General features: G+C 44.9%; 1 pseudogene; it reads right to left on the bottom strand.

Annotated features, from left to right (window-relative positions):
* Positions 1 to 1444: 1444 nt before the first annotated feature.
* LOC119951793 lies at positions 1445 to 6463 on the bottom strand (annotated as a pseudogene).
* Positions 6464 to 6903: the final 440 nt, after the last annotated feature.

The raw sequence follows: 6903 nt of genomic DNA on the forward strand, positions 1-6903 counted from the left end.
GTTACGGGTATAGGGTGGATACGTGGGTTTGAGTAGGGTGATCATGGCTCGGCACAACATTGAGGGCCGAAGGGCCTGTTCTGTGCTGTACTGTTCTATGTTCTATGTCCTAGTTCATATGTTATCACATCCTTTATAAAATATTATAGCATTTTCCCTCCTACTGATGTCAGGCTAATGGGTCTGTGGTTCCCCGTTTTCTCTCTCCCGCCTTAAATAGTGGGGATACATCTACCACCTTCCAATCTGCAGGAAACATTCCAGAATCTATAGAATTTTGAAAGATAATCACCAATGTATCCACTATCTCTACAGCCGCCTCTTTCAACTCTCTGGGATGTAGAGCAGCAGCGTTTGGGGATTCATTAGCCCCAACCACATTAATTTCTCCAGTACTACTTTCTCACTAATACTAATCTCTTTCAGTTCCCCGTGCTCACTAGTTCTCTCGTGTTTTTGGGACAATTTCTGTATCTTCCTCCATGAAGACAGACACATTGTTTAGTTTCTCTGCCATTTCCTTATTCACCATTATAAACTCTCCTGTCTCTGCCTGGAATGGACCCACATTGGTCTTTGCTAATCTTTTGCTTTTCACATTCCTATAGGAGCTTTTCCAGTTATTCCCAGTTTGCTCTGATATTCTATTTTCTTTTATCAGTTTCTTCGTCCTCCTTTGCTGAATTCTAAAACTAGTTTGCACTCCTCAGGTTTACTACTATTTTGGCCACTTTATGAGCCTCTTCCTTTGATCTAATGGAATCTTTAACTTTTCCTGTTAGCCACGATTGCATCACTTTTCCTGGTGGATTTTTGATTCTTAAAGGAATCGAGTATTATGTAAATATGGAATAATTCCTGAACTGCTAGCGAGTGCCTCTCTGTCGTCTTACTTTCAATTGTAATGGCCCAATCTAACACTGATAACGTGTCCCTCAAACCTTGACAGTTTCTTTCTATGAGAAACACCCAGATAAATTAAACAAAACAACCATATAACCACTGGATAAAAGCAAATTACTGCGGATGCAGTGACCCCAGCTTCATGGCAACGTGGCATACTTTGGGGAGTTCCAAACAGAAATGGGAACCAAATATCTTTAACTTCCAACACCCTTTCAGTCTTTTGTCCTCATGAAATTTGAAGGCAGGTAATCGCATCAAGGCTCAAGAGCGTCAGCCCACTGGAGGCAAAGTTGTGAGACCGGCCAGTCCAGCAGAAAGAAACCTCCCACCATCCCCATCGACCAGCTGACAGAATGAACAAAATGCAGTCTTGGATGTAATTGAGAGCCGAAACAATAACAGAATCCAACCCCTCTGATCAACTGTGAACTTGTTGGTGTCGCACCAGATGCCATGAATCACAAAATCCCTTCCTACATTGAGAGAAGATGAACCGTGTTAGCGGGAATGAATCCAAAAGAATCACTCAACACTCTCGACTGCTCCAAACGTCAAACACTTTATTATTTAACACTGGCGGGGAGCAGGTCGCTGGTCTCACCGTGCGCTTCGCTGAATGCACAAAGAAAATCATCAATATTTATACAATTCGAATAGTTACACAGCCCACCTTGGCTGGACACAATCCAATTGTAACAATTATTGGTCACTATCAGCATGGGGCTGTGTGGTCAGAGGTCATAAACAGGCAGAGGCCCCCTCGTGGTGTATTCCAGACCCCTTAACAACTGTCCTTGGGTGGGTCGCCTTGATAAGACTCTCTGATCTTAACCACATTACAGACTGGTGCTCGAGGCAGCATTCCTTACAGGCAGCTGTCTGGGAGTTACAGGCAAGGGCAGTTCAGCTCTCTGTGTGATCTCCTTCACAGGGAATGTGGCCAAGTCAGCTGGCTACCCCATGATGCCTCAGAGCCTGCTACACGACATTTTAACCTAGGATGATACATTGTTAGTGTGTATCTGCAAAATAATACATATTTGAAATGTTACACGTTTAATAGACATATAGATTTATATTGCAGGTACTTCACCCTGGGCCCACTTCTACAACAGCCTCTCCCCAGTGTGAATTTGCTGATGTTTCCGCAGGTTGGAGGAATATCTGAATCCCTTCGCACACTGAGAGCAGGTGAACGGCCTTTCCCCAGTGTGAATTCGCTGGTGTGACTTCAGACTGGATAACTTGGTGAATCTCTTCTCACAATGAGAGCAGGTGAACGGCCTCTCCCCAGTGTGAACCTGCTGATGTGACTTCAGGGTGGATAACCGAGTAAATCCCTTCCGACATTGAGAGCAGGTGAATGGTTTCTCCCCAGTGTGAACTTGCTGATGTCTCTGCAGGCTACATAACAGAGTGAATCCCTTCCCACACTGAGTGCAGGTGAACGGCCTCTCCCCAGTGTGAATTCGCTGGTGTCTCTGGAGGTGGGATAACTGAATGAATCCCTTCCCACACTGAGAGCAGGGGAACGGCCTTTCCCCTGTGTGAACTCTCTGGTGTCTCTGCAGGATTGATAAAGTAGTGAATTCCTTCCCACACTCTGGGCAGGTGAGTAGCTTCTCCCCAGTGTGAACTCGCAGATGTGTCTTCAGGCTGGATAAAGTAGTGAATCCTGTCACACACAGAGCAGGTGAATGGCTTCTCCCCAGTGTGAACTCGCTGGTGTGTCTTCAGGTTGTATAATTGAGTGAATCCCTTCCCACACTGAGAGCAGATAAATGGTTTCTCCCCAGTATGAATTCGCTGGTGTAATCGCAGGCTGGATGGATCACTGAATCCTTTACCACACTGAGAGCAGGTGAATGGCCACTCCCCAGTGTGAAATCGCTGATGTGTCCTCAGGGTGGATGAACGACTGAATCCCTTCCCACACTGTGGGCAGGTGAACGGCCTCTCTCCAGTGTGAAATCGCTGGTGTATCCGCAGGGTGGATGAATGACTAAATCCCTTCCCACACTGAGAGCAGGTGAATGGCCTCTCCCCAGTGTGAACCCTCTGGTGTGTCTGCAGGGTGGATGGATCACTGAATCCCTTCCCACACTGAGAGCAGCTGAAGGGCCTTGCCCCAGTGTGAATGCGCCGATGAGCTTCCAGTGCAGATGGGACTCTGAATCGCTTCCCGCAGTCTCCACATTTCCACGGTTTCTCCATGTTTTGGGTTTCCTCGTGTCTCTCCAGGTCGGACAATGAGTTAAAGTGTCGTGCACACACTCAACACGTGTAGGGTCTCTCCCCACTTTGAATGGAGCAATGTTTTTTCAGGCTGTGTAATTGGTTAAAGCTCTTTCCACAGTCAGTGCTCTGGAACACTCTCACTCGGTGTGTGTCTCGGTGCTTTTCACACTGATGTTTAAAATCTTTTGAAGCCGGCAGATCGGGCAAACGTTTCTCCTTCTGCTTTCATAGGTCGAAGACATTCAGGTCCCAAGGAATCGGGTGACTCAGTTAGATTGAGACGTGACATTTGAGATTTCTGTCTGTAATTCCTCCTCGCCTAATATCCTGTAAAAACAATTTATAAGAGACATCATTGTCAGTTTTACCGTTTTCCAGCCCCACATCAATGTCACACTGGAATCGACGACGTTTTTGTGCCAAAGGCAATCCTACCCCTGCTGTCCTCTTGCACCATCGGGAGATTCCTAATCGTGGACCATTCCCCCGCCTCTTCCCCCCCCCGGGTCGAGAATGTGGAGGTTTGTTGCCTCCCTGATAATAGATACTTACTTTACTGTGCACTTTAAGAAAGATATTGAGCTCCTCCTTTCTGTTAACTCGAACTCTGGTATTTCCCACTCCATCTTGTGGGAGTCGTGTAAAGTTTATGCTCCCGTTCTGCGTGGGTCTCACCCCCACAACCCAAAGATGTGCAGGGTAGGTGGATTGCCCAGGCTAAATTGGCCCTTATCAGAAAAAAATATACTCAAAATTTATTTTTAAAATCTTTCAGACACCTATATGGGGACAACTTTCCACAGCTGATGGTGACTATTAGGTGAGACCTTGCCCGGTGGTCGGCTCTTCCGATTTCATGGTGAGGGAGGATCACCTTCATTAAAATGAATGTGTTGCCCAGACTGTTGTACGCTCTGCAGATGCTGCCTATACTGCTGTCAACCAGAGTTGTTAGGGGAATTAATGGAATAATTTGTGCATTTATCTGGAACAAAAAGAGACCGTATTTCAAGTTTGTTCAGCTCCAATTGCTGGAGCTAAGGGAGGGCTGGGTCTCCCAAATATCAGGCTATTATCAATTGGCCTCTCGTCTAGAATCCAGAAGGGATTGGGTTAGGATAGACCCAACGTCCATCTCACTTGATGTAGAAGCAGACCAGTCAGTTCTCCCTCTACAGGTCTTGATTTATGGTGACATAAATAAGTGTGATAATCCTGTTATTATTAATAATCTCAGAGCGTGGAGGTTGGTCTGCCAATTAGAAGGGAAATCTAAGTTTACTTCCACTCTCTCTCCTGTCCAGGACAGTCCAGACTTCCCATCCGGTCTCATTGACCATGGATTTATTACCTGGAGAGATGTCGGCTGGGAGACATGTTCAGAGACACTTCCTTGTCATCCTTTGAGCAGCTATGACATCACAAGACAATCCTTTAAGTATTTACAGCTCAAAGATGTTATCTGTAACAAGACATATTTGTGTCTTGATTCCTCAATTTCCCTAGTGGAAAGAATGCTGAATTCTGTGGAGCCAAAACAATTGATTAGCCAATTCTATGATATTCTAAATTCCAGATCCTGTATTTCAATGCTGAGAACCTTGCAGTCATAGGACAAGGACTTAGCAGTCAATATTGATGAGGAGACATGGGGTATCATATGGGACTATGCCAGTGAAATTTTGAACAGCAATAAAATGAAGGAGACCCAGTTTACGATACTACACAGTCTTCATATTACATCTAGTCTTAGACACGGGTTTGATCCTAGTATACTCCAATGTGCCTGGTGGTTGAGAGTGACTATATACGTTCCTATGGAGCTGTAAAGATTCAATCCTATTGGTCAAATATAGTCAGGGAACTGGAGCAGATTTTTGAGAGAGCCTTAGAATCTAAACCTGTATTCCTGATCCTAGGTCTCCTAGGTGGGCGAATCACCAATTCTAATGAAAAAAGGCTACATAATATCCTGACCGTCGGCACTCATAAAAATATCCTTTGCTCCTAGAGTAGCGACAATTTCCCCTCTATCCAAAACGAGAAAGGCTGATTACAGAATGCATCCCTATGGAATTTTTAACAATTGTACTCTGCGCTAAGTCTGAAATATTGGGAGCAAAGTATGGGAGCCATATCTCAAATACATAGGCTCCAATTCTTGCTCCTCCTGGATTTTCCATGACTGCATTCAATTCACCTTATTCATTTCAGTCAACTATGTTGTTAGTCTGTTTCACAATATTTTGGGGTGTGCTACCTGCATGGTTATCCACCTGTTTTTATAGAATCTACCCCTCTTTCCCTTCTCACCATGTTAACACGATTACTGGTTGTTCAATTGATCCGGCATTTCATCTAGAGGCTCAGGTGCCTCAAATATTCTGTTCTGAATTAATTCTGCAATATCTTGCATGTATTTATGCGGCAATATCTCTTATTCTGTTCTGTGCCCATTTTCCACCCAATTTTTCTGTTACTCTGTTGTGTTTGTTGTCATAGAATGGTAAAAAAAAGCAATGTGACAAATGCGTTAAAAAAAGTCTGTCACACTCATCCATGAAAATATTCACTGACTCCCAGACTCCACTGGTCCCTGTGGAAGAGAATTTCAGAGGCTCTCAACCCTCTGAGAGAAGCGATGATGGAAATATATAACATAGCTACAGTATAATATTACACAACTAGAAATAGTAATAAATGTACTTTATTACTGGACCACAAATAATATATCTAATCTATCATATAACACTGGACATTTCTCTGTCTGATATTAATTTACTGTCCCCTTAAATGTCAGCCATCTCCTGGGGAAACCAGCCCTTTAATTGTGAACATTAGGAAAGAGACCATCCTTTTAGCCAAATAAATAAATGTGTCAAGCTGAGGGGGCAAAAGATGTCAATGTCTTTAAGAGAGAGAGAGACCTGGGCCAAACGTTCCAGAGTCTGCACCCTCCCTGGATTCACTTGCTTTCCCTTCAGTAGCTGCTAGTGACCAATTGAAGGTGAGAACGAGAAAAGAAATGGAAAGGGGGAGAAAATAAAGTGTTTTACTCACAGATGTTGGAGACAGGAGGAGGTTTTACCTCCAATTTCCGCTTTGTGGCGTCCAAATGAAGCCCTGACTGAATCAGCCAATAGAAATCAGCTTCTCCGCGGTGACGTCTCTGGGTTCCAGTCCGCAGGCCCTTCATCTCCTCGAGACAAGGTTTCCAGCCAACCGGCTGACGGCTCCAGCCAGGGCGAGAAGCCGCTCGGTGATCGCCCCGGCATGGAACTGCGCATGTGCAAGGGAGAGGGAAAGCTGCGCATGTGCGAAGGAGAGCCCGCCTTCTGACCTTCCTGTTGAGGTGTTCACCAATGGAAAGAGTGGGAGGACCGGAAGGACTCTCGTCCTCCAGCCAATCCTGCCATTGTGTAACTGAAGATTGAGCTTCACACAAACTGAAACTTCCTCCTGTCTCCAACATCTGTGAGTAAAACAATTTATTTTCTCATTCTCACCTTCAATTGGCCACTTGTAGCAACCGAAGGGAAAGGAAGTGAATCCAGGAAGGGCATAGACTCTGGAAAGCTTGGCCCAGATCTCTCTCTCTTAAAGACATTGACATCCTTTGCTCCCTTAACAATGGGACATTTGTTTGTCTGGTTAAACCAGAGGAAGGAGCAATGCTCCGAAAGCTCGTGTTTGAAACAAACCTGTTGGACTTTAACCTGGTGTTGTAACACTTCTTACTGTCTGGTTAAAAGGATGGTC

Source organism: Scyliorhinus canicula, chromosome 17 (genome assembly GCF_902713615.1).
Source record: "Scyliorhinus canicula chromosome 17, sScyCan1.1, whole genome shotgun sequence".
Taxonomy (NCBI): domain Eukaryota; kingdom Metazoa; phylum Chordata; class Chondrichthyes; order Carcharhiniformes; family Scyliorhinidae; genus Scyliorhinus; species Scyliorhinus canicula.